Here is a 15694-nt window from a genome sequence, read left to right on the forward strand (position 1 = left end):
ACTTTCACAGAACAATCATGGATGTCTGGGATTAGCAAGACTTGTCCACAGGAAGATGTAGCAAGGGGTTTGTGACCCCAAATGAGGCACGCCGTATGGAGAAATCCTTACTCTTTCCATTCAAACACATGGCCACGTTCCCTGTTTTATAAGATCTGTTTGAGCATAAGGAGCTGTTGCAAATAACACGTTCAAAGCATCAGTGTACTCTGGCAGTGTTCGCCATAGACATTGAAAGAATGCTTTTTGCTATAGGGTTATTTTTGCTGTGCTGCGAATTACGTTTGTGTAATTACGCCTTTTTACTTGCAAAATAAAAGAAAAGACAATTTGGCCATTAAAAACATGTTTTTGGAATACAATCTTAAAATGCTTAACAGTGTGGAAATCCCACTTTTTTTTATATTGAATAAGATCAGCCAACAGCAATTCAAAATAAATATGCATTTAAGTGCTTAATAAATTAAAGAGTTAATAGAGCCACATTCACAGTGACTTGTTTCAGATTATAAATTCCACATTCCCCGAATATGGGGTTCTTTCAAACACATCCAACAGTGACATGTTTTAAAGTGTGTTTGTCTTTATACTTAAGAATGTCAACTTTTCTAAAATTGTTTCCATTCTAACTTCCCTTTTAGCCATCAATGTTTGATGAATGTTGTTTTTCTTTTCATAATTTAAGCACGCGCATATTTCTCATTTTAGGACGTGAGTGATGTGGTTTCCCAACTTATTGGCTAGGAACAGCAGCAGCATCGCGGTGTCGCAGAGGGCTGGGTAATTTTGAACCTGGGACTGCTTACGTTTCCCCCCTTGAGTCATGTCCCAAGTGAACCCGGACTTTGGTGGTCTCCTAATTGTACAAATCATAACACGTGCCTCACATCTGGCAGAATATCTCTTCATGTATAATCTGTTTGGAAAGGCCCAGAACAGAAGCAGATGTGAAGATGCGGTCCATGTTCTCGCGCTTCCGAGCTACATCTGCCATAGCTCGTAGGCACTCAAGGACTTTCACAAGAGTGCGGAAATCCAGAGCTACTAGAATGTCACCCGCACACGTTGTATGTTCAGCCATCTTTAGACTCAGGAGAATGCAGATCCTCTGCCGGACTTCTTCTCCCAATCATTCTCGTAGGTCCCACAATGGATTCGCCTACAAAGAATTACAATGCTCCGCGCACTTCCAACCACAATTCCTCCTCTCGGCTCATCTTCATATTGATGTTAATCTGCCTCTTCCACAACTGAAGTGGCCTCTTACTTTGGTCCATCTCGAAATTTTACTCTAAGTGGGCACCTATTTGTTTATGAAATGGACCCCCAGATATAGTAAGTGCTTCTTTTGGTGGATGTTTTTTCCATGCTACATCCTACTAAAAAAGAAATCAGAAAATCGAAGAGACCATGTGCACAAGTTTGCAATGCTTCACAGAAACACCCAAACAATCTGAGGTGCTTTCTCTTGTCAGGCAGCGGTTTGTCCTCCATTATCCAAAATGCTGATATTCACAACATCTTTCACCTGACCTCATAGTTCACATTCCACTGAACAAAACATCAGATGGCTTTTTGTCTTGCCACATAAAGTTTGAGCAGTAACCCATTCTATAGTCTTTATTTTTTAAGACAGGCCCTATACAAATAGGTGCCTGGTCATTCTGCTACCTACTGTACTCTCCCTTAGTAGAAGGATGTAGTCTTGTCACCACTTCAAGATAAAATGCCTTTCTAAGTGCAACCGCCTTCATGTTAGCTATAAAGCCATCTATGGTTTCTTAAGCCACCTCTTGACTAAATGAACCCCTTTGCGCCTCTTCTCGCTTTTAGGGTCTGAAAACCTGACTCCAGCTCTGGCGATGGCTATTGAATGCTCTACATTTTTTCTTTTCATATCTTTAGCTTTGCCCTCTATACCTGTGCCAATCTCTCTAATTTCGAATAAGGGTGAGCCAGAAAAGAGATTAGATTTGCAGAGAGGGTGATGATAACATTATGCACCAACTGCTTGTGGGAGAAACTGCTCAGACATATGGATGTCATGCCCCATTCCTCCTTGAGAGATGCAAACAATTGAATTGTGTTGGTGGAGTGGCAAAGAGGTTGAAGAGTTGGCAGTTGATAATATTTCATGAAGCGGACTCTGATGTTTACCTAATAGCACTTAAATATGTTGTTTCCCATTTTTTCCAATATACATAGTGACCTACGTGTCTCCCAGCACACAAAGGGGGTTATTACGGGGTTGCTGGTTTGCCACCGGTAATTCCGGCGGGATACCGTCAACCCTGCCTTACCGTCTCGGCTGCCAGATATCCTGGTATTACTGGGATATGATGGGCGGTGGTGTGACAGTAAATTCCCATTCCCATGGCGTCCCATTGGACCGCATGGCATGGGATTTACGTAGGGGCCTGAACTCCCGGTAGCCCACCAGCAAACGTGAAGTGTGTCAGTCCGGTAAAAATAGCGGAGTCGGAATAATCAGCATTTTTATCAGACCGGCACACTTGTATTGAGGCCTAAAGCAAGGTTTGGCAAAATATCCAGGCGGGCCTTAAGAAGTTGGTGATGAATTTGAAGGCAGGGCCACAGGAGGTTATGCTGCCTCTGGAGAGTTGCCATTTGGGCACATCCCCTTCTCTTGCAATAAGACAGGTTTTGCCTCCTTTGAGAGTCAATCTGGCGCTGTCTGGGTGCCTTCCTACTGGTAGAACCCCCAGGTGTCCACTTAGAATTGCTTATTATAGAACCACTCTGGTGTCAATTCGCAAATCTCAGGTTGCCACAAGCAAGGCTGCGGGATCGTTGGCAAGAGCAGAAGCTATTGTGGCAGCCTACAATTTAGCCGCCTTCCACTGAAAGGTAAGCGCTTTCTAATGTGGTTTGCAGTTAGGCGGGAATCCCTGCATCAGCGTGAATGGAGCGCGCTCGATTCACTTTGCCACTCGAAGAAGAGATGTTTATATTGCCGCTGCTGCTCGATTTCAGTAAATGTGCCCACGTAAAAAAAAAAAAAAAAACTATAAAAAAAACGGATATTCAGCTGTGTTCCCTTTCACCCCTCTTCAGATTGAGCACACCGTTTAAAAAAGGCAGCGCGCGCCGGGGTATGCATTGCTGCATTAGTAGGTCGAGAGCCTCGCAATTAGGCAGCAATTTTGCAATTAGGGGGAAGTAGAGTACTCATAACAATCATTTGAAAACAAGTCAAGACAAGTTAGTAATTATCCTATTGAGAGGATGTATCCGCTTTCATTGGAGCCGAGACTACTTTGCGTCGTGCATAAAACGAGATCTTCCACACAGACAGAGAATGTGGGCGGAAAACTGCCTTTCAGGCATTTAAATAAATCAATAATCCAGACACATTTCAAATGGGGGGAACCTTTTACTGTAAAAGACGAATACTGCACTAAGTAATGTGTAATCTAAGATCCACTCCAGTGTTTACACACTGGACAGAAAGTTAGACATGTTTTCCTCTCTACAAAATGTCCTCCTCCGCACTGTACTCCCCCCGCCAGCACATTGCAGGTCCTATTACAAACGCTGCTCTAACTATTAACCGCTGCCCTTCGCAGTGTATCACATATTTTAAACATCTGCGTGGAAAGAATTTATTTTAAAAGTGAGTATTTCACAGGCAGAACATTTACAAAGTTTTGGGTCCTGATGCAGACACATAAAAACCACCCGCATGCCCATAAAAAACGCAGAGATTAAACTGTGTTAAATGCAACTATCTGGGGGTCATTCTGAGCACTTGGTGAAGGTTTACTTTCGCTTCTCTATCCACCGTGAAACCATTTGAGTTCAACATAATAATGCACTAAAAGAGAAGACACAAAAGAGAAGATATAAACAGTGTTATTACTTTGGTCAAGAATCTGGAAAACTGCACTTTGGGGTGCCCATGTTTTGGATTTTGAGGTTAATACATTATGTTGTGTTATGTAATGTTGTCTTATACTGTGCACCGTCACCACCACTGGGGCTGTCTCCAGGCACTCACATGGGTCTGCAAGAAGGAGGGTGTGGTGTGTTGGTGGGAGTAGAGTGATAGGATAGGTTCAGAACCAGGAGAAACTGGCGTCTGTGTCTGTTGTCTTGTGTGTGAGTTGGTTGTGTGGCCTGGCGTCTTTTATCCATAAGGATAAGACTCAGTGGGCCTCATTACGAGTCAGGCGTTAAGGGGTTAACGGCGCCGTAAACGGCGCCGACCCTTAACGCCTGATTACAAGGTCCCTTAGCGCCATGGTGATTTTAATGCCTGCTTTTTGCAGGCGTTAAAATCCATGGCGCTAAGGGACCATGGTGCTAATTACGCCACCGTAATTTACGGTGGCGTAATTAGCGCCTTCCCCACTCCCATTATGCCCTATGGGGCAAAAATGGGAATGGGGAAGGGTAAAATGGGAAATGGGGATTTACCGCCCCACTCACCTTGGAATGGGGCGGTAAATCCGCCATCCACCATGGTGTAAACATAGTTTACACCATGGTGGTAAGGGTACGACCCAGGCGGTAACTTACCGCCTGGGTCGTAATGAGGCCCAGTTCCTCCTTAAATTACTAGTGTTATGTTGGGTTGTGTTTGTGTGTTTCATGTGCGGATGGTTGGTAGTATAACCGTGCGCACCGGCTTGTTGTATCTGTAAGGGGAAGGTCCACTGTCGTGGTTGTTTATTGTATGAAGGCAAATGTTATATTGGTGTATGTTTTAGTGTGTTTCATGTGAAGTTTTCTGGTGTTTAAGGTTGGATGCACTGGCTTGTTCTGCCCGTAAGGGTATGTCCAGTGTCTGAGATGTTTGTTGTGTGCTGATGTCAGATAACTTTGGTGTGTGTTTGCGTAGTTTGGCTAGCCCATAGGCGTGTATAGTACGTGTGAGATATGTAGGAGGGGAGCAAGTAGTAGGTTGGTTAGTTAGCACATTTATTACTCACAAAATTCTTCCAGGCATGTCCTCTGTGCTAATACAGCTGTAACTCAATGGTACTCTCTATGTCTTCCAGTTGTGGTACACTGCCCCCCTCCCCCACCTCCCTAAACTCAGAGCACTTGCTCCTCCCACAGGTTCCTCCAAGTGCAGCACATTAGCTACTCCCACTAGTCCCTATTTGCGCAGAAAGAATGATTAGATATAATTGTGCTTCTGGGTGTTGTAAGATTAACAGCTAAGTGACGCATGGCTAATCTTCACATACCTTCTAGTGATGACACATGGCTAATCTAACCAATCTAGCTGAAGTGATTCTAGGTTACCCTATGTAATTCTGTCTGATGTGGTGCGTGGCCAAATATTCCCAGATTACCTTAATGTGGTGCATGACAAGTTTACACTGATCTGTCTAATGTGAGGTGTGGATAGTATTCGCAGATCTATCTAGATGTGACGCATGGCTATGAAAGGAGGAGTGGGGAGAAATGGGTTGGTGGTTGGGGGAATTTTCCTTCGGTCCTCATTGGTATCGCTGGTGTCCCTTTTGTGCTGGTCATTAGCAGTTGAATAGCCATGTTTTCAGTTGTTTCCGTGAGGCCGTCTTCTATGGTCCTAATTTCTTTTGCCATTGTGTTCCAAAGGTTAGCAATTAGGCGTGATAATGCAGTTCCACCAAATTTCATTTTTTCATATTGGTTTGTCTCTATTTGAAGGCCATTGCTTGATTTTAGGTCTCTTTCCAGTAGGTAGCGGCTGATCTTGGCCTGGAGAAATGTGTCTCCTTGTCCGTGTAGAGATTTCTGGGAAATGCAGAGGGCCTTTAATGTTATGTTTTTTTTTTTACTGGGAGCCAATGTAGGCTTCTCAGGGCTGGTGTGGTGTGGTCTCTTCTGTTTAATCTCTGGAGTATCCTTGCTGCAGTGTTCTGGATGAGTTGCCCTTTTTTGGGGAGCCTTTCAGGCATTCCAAGCAAGGGGCTGTTAGTGTAGTTGATTCTTGACAATATCAGGGAGATGATTGTGAGGGTTCTATGTGGAAAGGAGAGGCACAGGAGCATCCCTCTGATTAGTATCAGGAGGAAGAAGCACTTCTTTGTGATAGCATTGACTTGTGGTTCCAGAGAGTCTGTTGTCCATGAGCATTCCTAGGCTGTTTATCACATTTGAAGTCTCTGGTTGGGTTACCATGCCTGGTGGCCAGTCCAGTTGTGAGTTGGTTCTGTTGCCCTCTGGGGGTGAGATCATTATTTCAGTTTTGGACGGATTCAGTTTGAGGTTTTTCATTGTCATCCAGCTGTATATGGATGTGAGAAAAGTGTTGAGGGTATTGTTTGGCTATTGGGCCGTGGCTATCTTCACGATGAGTTTGTGTCATCTGCGTAGGTTTAGGTGGTCTGTCCGTGGGTTCAATTGATTTCCATCAAGAAGGACATGTAGACATTGAAGAGGAGGGAGGAGAGGCTGGAGCCTTGAGGCACTCTGCAGGCAACATTTTTGGGGTTTGAGGTAAAGTGTGGTAGGTTTGTTCTTTTGGCTCGATTTGTGAGGAAGGATTTTGACCATTTTAAGGCATTATTTCTATTAGTGTTGTGTGACTGATTGTGTCGAATGCTGCTGATATGTCCAATAGAATGAGGACCGATTGAGTGTGTTATATTTTTAGGGCGTTCCATATGGATAGGAGTGCTGATTCCGTTCCTCTCATCAGTCTGAAGCCACCTTGTGAGTGGTCAAGTATTTCACTTGTTTCTATGTAGTTATGTGGGATGTTGTATACATGGCTCTCCAGTATTTTTGCCGGCTAGGTCTGGTTGGATATAGGTCTGTAGTTACTGGAGTCTTCGGAACTTCCTGCTTAATTTTTTACCAGTGGTTTGTTGCATGTCGATTTGAAAGACTTCAGCGCTATTCCTGTCTTTAGGGATCAGTTCATTAAATGTCAGAAGTGATGACTTCTTTGTAGATGTCTGGGTGAAAATGGTCACTTGGAGATCCTGCAAGGTTGGTGTCCTTTATTAGTGTGGAGAAGGTGTCTTTGTCTATTGGTTCAAAGCAGACAGGTCTTGCTGTGGTTGGCGTATCACCAGTTATCCAATTTCAGTGGCTGTGTTTATATTTGCGCAGTATGTATCGATGGTCTGCTGGATTGTTTCAGTTTTTGTTCTAAGGTAGTTGGTTATGTTGTTGCATAGTGCTTGTGTAGGGATGGTGTCTTTGTGGAAGAATAATGTTTTTTTAATCTCTTCGATGATTCTGAAGAGTTCTTTTTGTGGGTTGTTTGCCAATTGGATTCTTGTACCGTAGTAGGATTTTGTATAATCTGAGTTGTCTTTGGTATTTAATTTTGTCCAGTTAGTTATAATGATTTCTCCATATTGTTTCCAATTTGCGGGTTGTTTTTTTGAGTTCTCTCGGCTCTTCGGTGAACCACTTTACTACCGTTTTTTTTGCTGTGGCTTTGAAAGATTTTGCTGGTGCTAGTTGGTCTTGAGCCTCTGTGATCCAGGTGTTGAGTATTTAATCTCGCTGAAACTGGGGTCATGGGTCATTCTGTTCAGCTCAGTGGTATTGATTGAGTCAATTCCAGCAGATCTGCTCAGGATTTCAAGTCAAGACGCTTCCTGTTTCTTTTCCTAGTGTTGTGTAACATTGCGTTTCCGGGTGTTATGAAGGTTTCATGTTTGGGGTAGAATGGTATTAGATAGTGATCACTTCATGCCATTGGTGCTGGTGGGGCAGATGCACTGAGTCCTTCTCGGCAGAGGATTGCATCCAAGGTGTGTCCGGCAGTGTGGGTGGATCTGTTTTGTTTACTATTTGCTTGAACTGGAGTATTCCCAGGAGCACACAGAGGTTTCGTTCTCTCTTTCAAACCAGATGTTGAAGTCCTGCAGGACAATTAAGTTGGCATGGTCGGTGGATAGGTTGGCGATGGAGTATGAGTTTTGTCGCACAGTTTGGGTTGTAGGATGGCAGTCTGTAGATCAGAAGGAACACTGTTGGCCTGGTCATTGATTTTGATCTTGACGAAGAAAGATTGACAGTCTCCTATGTCGGTTGAGGTGAGTTACGTAGCGCAGATGTGTTCTTTGTGTGCCATCGTGATTCTGCCTCCTCTTTGGTTTTCTCTCTTGATGTGTGTTAGTTTGAAATTGTTCGATATGGATTCATGCAAAATAGTTTTATAGTTGTCTGATACCCATGTTTCTGTGAGGGAAAGCGGATCTGTGCCATCCTTACTCAGGAGGTCATGTATTTCTGTTTTGTGTTTAGCCATAGATGCCACGTTGAGTAAGCTGCAGTGAAATTTGTCGATTTTACCTGGTGGGTTGCTGACTGTTCTTTCATGTGTTCCAGTCAGCGTGGTGTTTGTCGGGGCTTTCATTACTGGGGATACTCTCTTGGTAGTACTTGCTAGGTGGGATTGTGCTTGGGTGTTCCATCTCTTTGTCGAGTAGTCTAATTAGTTTGATGGCAGGGTTGCTTATTTTTAGTTTGTGCATGGTGGTGGGTTGTTTGAGCATGGGTGCTTTAGTCCAGTGTTTGGTAAAAAAGGGGGTGTTAATGGTTATGAGTCAAGTTTTGGGGTATTTTCAAAGGTGTAATGTTGGTTTTTGGTGTGTTCATTTTTGTGTTGTGGTGTGGTCCACATTTGTTTGGGGTTTTGCATGTGGTTTGTTTGCTAGATGTCTGTTATCAATTGCAATGGAGTCGTAGGTGGAGAGGTAGCATGAGAAGTATTCTGTTTGTTCTATTCCTGGTCTGTATCCTTTGTCCATTTGTTGGTGTCACCATGGGGGTTCCTAGGTGTTGTGAATTCTGGAGAGTAGGTTCCATTTTGTTGGGTGATGGTTTCCCTCCTGTTTCTATTTTCCTTTCTTGCTTCTTTGTGTTCCTTTAGACAGGGCATGGTGTTGTGTGTTTTTTTCTTTTTATTATTACTGGTGTTGAGTTTGTGAGGTGGGTTTCCCAGAGAAGGTGTCCTCTTGGTTAGACAGCACCTGGTCTCTGGTTATATTTCCTTAGCATTTGTAGTTTCCTTTTAGGTGTGTGGTGTATGTTTGTTGTTAGTTGTATATTGTTCATTGTTTACCATGGGTGCAGGCCCGCGTGGTTAGGTTGTTTCCTGGTTTCCAGTTACATTTCCAGGCTGTCCTGGTTTCCTTCAGGGTTGGTGTAATCCACGTCTGTAGTGCAGTGACATGATCTCCTTTACAGTGATGCTGGTATCTCCATATTTTGGGTTTTGTGCTTGAGTCAGGTTCACATTGGAGAAGGCTTCTGTGTGGCATCCCTGTATTGCTTCACAGTGGCAATGGGCTCCCTGTGGTGTCCTGGTACTGCTTCCCACTGGCGGGTCCTAGCATGCAGTGGGGTATACGGCAGTTATGGCGTGGCATTGGAGTGTAGCTAGATTCCATATATGGATTGGGATTGACTGAAGCTAAACCTTTTGCATTGGCAAGGAATAACTAGTTCCAATGTGTTACTGAGTGCAGAGTGATAAGTAGCAGGAGGAATAAGTGCCATGTTAGATTAGGGCACATCTGCTTTTTAGAGCAGTCACTGTGGGGTATTGGAGTGTATCAGGGTTTAGACAGTGGCTGAGGCAAACTGGAGACCAATAGTCACAGTATACTTTTGAGTGCAGTGTGTGTGTATCAGGTAGTTCAAATCGAGCAGTTAACACTGTACGGTTTGTTTTAACATGAGCGCAGTAATCTCCAATATTGCTAATTTCAGAGTATATGCAGTATTTACAATGGGGCTAGTTCAAGATTATATGCAGTACTTATGATACTGCTGGCTTCAAGATGTGTGCATTAGCCTACAAAGCAGCTCCTTTCGAGAACATGTGCAGCACTCAATAGCTAATTATGGGGCGCAACACAATTTAGCACAATGGCCAACTATGGAGTTCAGCAAAGTTCAACCCATATGCTAACTATGGAGTGTGGCACAGTTCAACCCAATAGCTAGGTATCGCGTGCAACATGATTCAGCACAATGGCAACTATAACACAAGCTAACTATGGAGCACAGCACATTTCAACACAAATGCTAAGCGTGGAATGCAGCACAATTCAGCACGATGGCTAACTATGGCACGCAGCCCAGTTCAACACAAGCGAGCTATGGAGCGCAATGGAGTTCAACCCGATAGCCAACTATAGAGTGCAGCACAGTTCAATACAAAGACCAACTATGGAGTGCAAACTGTTCCCACCAATGGCAAACTATGGAATACAGTGCAGTTCAACACAGTTCAACACCGTGGCTAACTATGGAATTCAGCACAGTTCAACACTATAGCTAAATCTGGGAACATAGTACACTGGCTAGCTATAGGGTGCAGCACAATGGCTAACTACAGAGAGCAGCACAGTTCAAAACAATGGCCAACCATGTAATGCAGTACAATCCAACACAATGGCTAACTATGGAATGGAGCACATTCCAACACAATGGGCAACTATGGAATGCAGCACAGTCCAAACACAATGGCAAACAATGGAATGCAACACAGTTCAACACAATGGCTGACTATGGAATGCAGCACAGTTTAACACTATGGCTAAAGTATGGAGCACAGCAGAATGGCTAACTGTAGGGTGCAGTACAATGGCTAACTATAGAGTGCAGCACAGTTCAACACTACAGCTAAGTGTGGAGCACAGTACAGTTCAACACTATAGCTAAACATAGAGCGCAGCTCAATGGTTAACTCTACAATGCAGTGCAGTTCAACACAGTGGCTAAGTATGGAATGCAGCACAGTCCAACACAATGGCTAACTATGGAATGCAGCACAATGGGTAACTACTGAGTGCAGCACAATGTCTAACTATAGAGCGCAACAAGGTGCAACACAATGGCTAAGTATTGAATGCAGCACAATTGGTGTCATTACAAGTTTGCCGGTCAGGTAATAAAGTGCTGGTAATAACATTTACCAGTACTTTTACCGGACTGGCAAACTACAAGTTTGCCGGTAGGGTTGGAGAATTTACCTCCAGCTGAGAGGTGAGGTAAATCTGACCCCTACTGCCAAAAAACGTCCGGTATATCTGGCAGAGTATTAACATTGCTGGTAATACCGACAACATCCCCCCATGGAGTCCTATGAGACACCATGGAATGGGGATTTACCGACAGCACATGACCTCTTAATATGCCGGTATTACCAGCATGTCAGGCACCAGCAACGTTACTACCACTTGCCTGTATCCTGGTGGTAATACAGCCAGGATACCGGCAAACTTGTAATGACCCCCAATGGCTAGAATGCAGCACAGTCCAACACTATAGCTAACTATGGACTGCCACACTGTGAGGAATTCGACCATCCACACAGTGGGTGTGCGCTCACCTGGGCTTCTTGGAAATTTCATATGAAATTGAATGATGGTAGATCAACCTCTGGACAATATGTGGGGCTAGTCTGCACACATTTTTCTATGCTCACTGCATGACATACACATAGACCTCTGTTCTCTGGGTGGACAAAGCCTACAAGCACAATCCGCCCTGTCACGTTTAGTTAGAATGTGACACCCAGGAGTACATCAAGGCATCTCAAAAGGAGAGGGCAAATCCTTCCTCCTGCCATGGCAAGCCTAATTAAATAACAAAGGCTCCATGGATCTGCCCTATCCTTTGGTGGCCTTGCTGGCAGCAGTGATGCATACTGATGAGAGTTAATTTAAGCAGGCCCACGAGAGGCCTGGTGCAGGGCTAACAAAAGACAGGAAACCCAACACCTTTTATATGCATCTGTGTCAACCTGAAGCCAGCTTCTGCCTCTTAGTATTAATGGCATGTCTGGTACATGTGTTTATAGTAGGTAACCCCCAAAGGGGGACCTCATTCAGAGGGTTAGAGAATGCGATTTGATGGAGACAGAAAGTCTGTTCTTGCCACAATTTGAAGGGAGATCTGCCTTTAATCAGGAACCACAGAGAGCTCAATTAACCAGAGAGACCCTTTGATTGACAACAGACAGGAATATGGGTGGGACTTACATGTTTTCACCCCTTTACCTTTCCAGTTGCAAAACACTCTGGTTATGACCTCACGCATAACAGAAGATTGTTGGTGGGGGTCCCAAGATTGGATCATTAAGGTAGGTTTATCCATGACCAATCACTGAGACCCATTTGGCTTTAAACGAGGGTTGAGCCCCTCTTTTCGCAGACTATCTGAAGACTTTTCAAGGAGTAACAGAAACTCTTTTGGACCCTGGCTGAAGGTACAGTCTGCCTTAAATCTTACACCAGTGAAATAAGGCCAGGATTTCCAAAAAGGAAGCAAGATCCCTCCCCTAAATATCTCCCAGGGTACTGAGGGAGATACTGAATGCAGAGGACCCTCCAGCAGCTCCAGAACCGGTACCCATCGACAGCACACAGTGTGCCCCGCTAAGCTCTGCAAACAAGCTTCCTGGGTTGGAAGTGTCAGAGAGTCTCTGAACCAAACCAAGGTCAAGGCCTTTGCCTGAAACACTCTAATCATCTTTGGGCCATCCGCCTTAAAGGACGGCACAAGCCCAGGGAAGAAGCTAGGAGGAGTTCATCGACAAGCATCAACCAGTGCCCACCTTAAAATACATTCGAGCCAGTCAAGCCCCTTGAGCTGCAACTGACTGCACCCCTGACTGTTGTCATGCTGCAGTCACTAACATCATTTGAGATGCCTCGACAAGTGCTTCAGACTCACCAACCAGCACTGAGAAAATGATTCCTGACCCTGAGCCACCGTGTTGGCCATCCTGCAGCCATCCGTCCAGCCTCGCTCGCCGAACTGCCTGACGCCTGATACCTGCAGCTGTCTCCAGTCTTGAACTCTGTCACAGAAGCTGCAAATCACCCTGAAACTGACTCTATACTGTGGAGCACCAAGAACTTCTACAATCGCAAGGTACATTGTGGTTCCGTCCCCCTGGTCCTTCTCCAAAGGCCCCTAGTGGCATTTTACAACCCACTTCTCCCTTTGTGCTGAAACCAAGTATCCTTGAACTATTGTGATTAATTACTTTAACGACTACCTTCATTTCAGTATCCAGAGTGCACCCCCTTTCCTTCTTGAAACTGTCCATCCTCTGCATTCCTATACAGAGTGGCTTGTATTTTGTAGTGTGCTAGAACTGTCTGTTGTGATAATAAAGTATATATTTGTATGCAACCTTGACTGGACATTTTATGTCTATGACTTTTATCATTGGGTCATAATTGGATTTTTGCTTTGTTGCAACTAACCAACGATCCACGACCTTGTGGAGAAAAGCCTTCCGTTCTGTACACGTTACCAACATTGGACAAGGAGGTTTATGATTTGCTCTTGTTTACAATCTGTTCAGATCCCTTCTGTTGTACTAAAGGTGTGGATCTGATTGATGGGTTAGGAACCGATATTCATCCCTGGACCACTGGTGCCCGCGGCAACCGGTCGGATTAGTTGGAGCCTTAAGCACAGCTTAGTCACCCAAAGATAAAAGTACTGATTAAAGTTTACAAAAATACAGCATGTTGAAATCTAATATACTGTATTTAATGTACTATATCTTTTCTTTGCACCTTGCATTTTAAGTCTTTCGATGTCTTAATTTTAGAAGGTACTGTTTTTGGGGATTTTTAATCCAATGCTAGATACTGTGAACATTGTAATCGATCCTAATGCATGTGGTATTTCATGATGTGATTTTATATAGTTACAGTGTATTTGATTGCTCTTATTTTTCTTCATTTTCTGTTTTAATTTGGACTTGTGTGTTCTATGAAAGATTGTATTCATAAACCATACCACCATAAATACCTTAAAAAAATAGCTATCACGACCCTCGTACTGGGTTTCATCCATTGAGTTGAGAAGCCCTTTTGGAGGTTTCTTGTCTGTTCAGAAGGTGACTATCGAGGCGTTCCCTGACTGCTAGAGAAGAGAGGCTCTGATGAAAACATTGCAAGGGTGTTGGATCTAGTGTTTGTCCTATGTTATCGCGCGTTCCTCCTTCGGGATTTCTCTATGGCCCCAGGCTGTTTCAGCAGCCTCTGTTGGAGTCTCATCAGGAGTTTTCCCTGGATTTTTGCGTAGCAATGTCTTATCATTTTTGACATGCCTTCGGGTGAGGGGGTTTCTTTTCTACTCACGTGCAGTGAAGCAACTCTATCTTAGCTCAGTCACGTTCATCTCCTTTTCTGTTGCATGGAGGCATTCTTCTGCTTCTGAGCTTGGCACCCGGATTTGACCACTGATATCTTCTGATGTCGCATACCCAGTGGGTTGTTATTACTAGCTGTCACATGGTTGTTTGCTCTGACCGTGTATTCTGTCGGGTGGCTTTGTTACATCCTCAGTGAGTGCTGTGACAAAGAGGAGGTGATAATGATGTGATTAGTTACTGGTAATCTCTCTCACTCTGTATCCAGTTATTTCCTCTCACATTCCTAAAACCCCTACCTTGCTTCGGTGGATAGGACCGCAGCCTTCATTTTCAGTTAGCTACTGACAAACACTAGGAGGTTTGGGGTGGGTGGTATGAGGGCAATCCTCACAGAGTAAGGACTGTGATCTTGAGAACCTGAAGTAACAGAGATTACTGGGAAGCAACCACATTATTTGTCTTCGCCTTATCTCCTCACGCCTGTTGTACTAGTTATTGGGTGAACAGGCTGAACACTGATTCAAACGCTGCCACTATCCACTCCCCATTTCCATCTCGCCAATATCTTAATATTATTCTTGTGTATTCTAATTGCAGGGCTCTTGTTTTCATCCACCCGTTTTGCAATGCACCATTCTGAATGCCTGACCATTGGTTATGTTGGCCAGTCAAAAAGTAAAAAAAATAAAGTCGAATAACCAAAATGTAGAAAACGAAATGTCAAAAAAAAGTCGAATGTTTTATTTTTTTATTTATATGTTTTTACTAAAATGGAGGTTTGGGGGAACCACCCCATTTCGAACAAAAAACATACAAAAATAGACATTCGTCTTTTTTTTTCGACTTTTTGTTTTCGACATTATGACTTTCAATTTTTGTATTTCGACTTTTGACTATAAACCATTGGTTATGCAAGGCGTTAGGCATGACTTGGTTGTCCTTTCATGATCACATATGCCCTACTCTATGCAATCTGTGTGCACGCTGCATTACTGACGTCTTGTACCCTTGGTAGCTGAATCCTGCTTGCAACCCCAAATGTTCAGCAAGTCTGTTGGGAACAGGCAGAATTCAGTGGTTAATGTGACTTAACATGCAACTGTGTTGTTCCGTCTGCTCCCAAAAATAGTGAAGCTGTGTTGTTCGTTACTAGTACAGGTGGTGGTGTGGCTTTGTGCCTTTACTCTCTGTGAATTCTTTTCATTGGTTGTTTCATGCACTGAACTCAGCCGCTTGGCTGTGTCACTGTTTTCCTTGAGGAGCTGCCAGACACACTCAACGCTACAACCTTCAACTTCCAGGTCCCTCTTCATTTGTTTATCATTGTATTTCATTGCCAGAAATAGATTCATTTACATGTGTCTCTGTCAAAACCAGAATGGGAACCAGCCCAGGGGCAGCCGAAAAGAGAACGCTGCACTCTCAAGATAGATTCTCTGCATGCATTAAAACTCAGTTACTAGAAGCGTAAATAAATGATGACTATCGATCGCAAAATGGTAATAACCTCAAAACTGCCAACAACAATAAAGAAAGAAAAATGTATACTATTTTTTTCCATTGGCCAGTTTAAAATTCTAATTGCATCTC

General features: G+C 43.8%; 1 protein-coding gene across 3 annotated transcripts in view; it reads right to left on the reverse strand.

The window, feature by feature from the left end:
- Positions 1-15694, reverse strand: part of BDNF (brain derived neurotrophic factor) — a 405855-nt gene that overhangs the window by 95869 nt on the left and 294292 nt on the right. The gene's annotated exons all lie outside the window — the stretch shown is intronic.

This window comes from Ambystoma mexicanum, chromosome 11 (genome assembly GCF_040938575.1).
Source record: "Ambystoma mexicanum isolate Mex_15411 chromosome 11, UKY_AmexF1_1, whole genome shotgun sequence".
Taxonomy (NCBI): Eukaryota; Metazoa; Chordata; class Amphibia; order Caudata; family Ambystomatidae; genus Ambystoma; species Ambystoma mexicanum.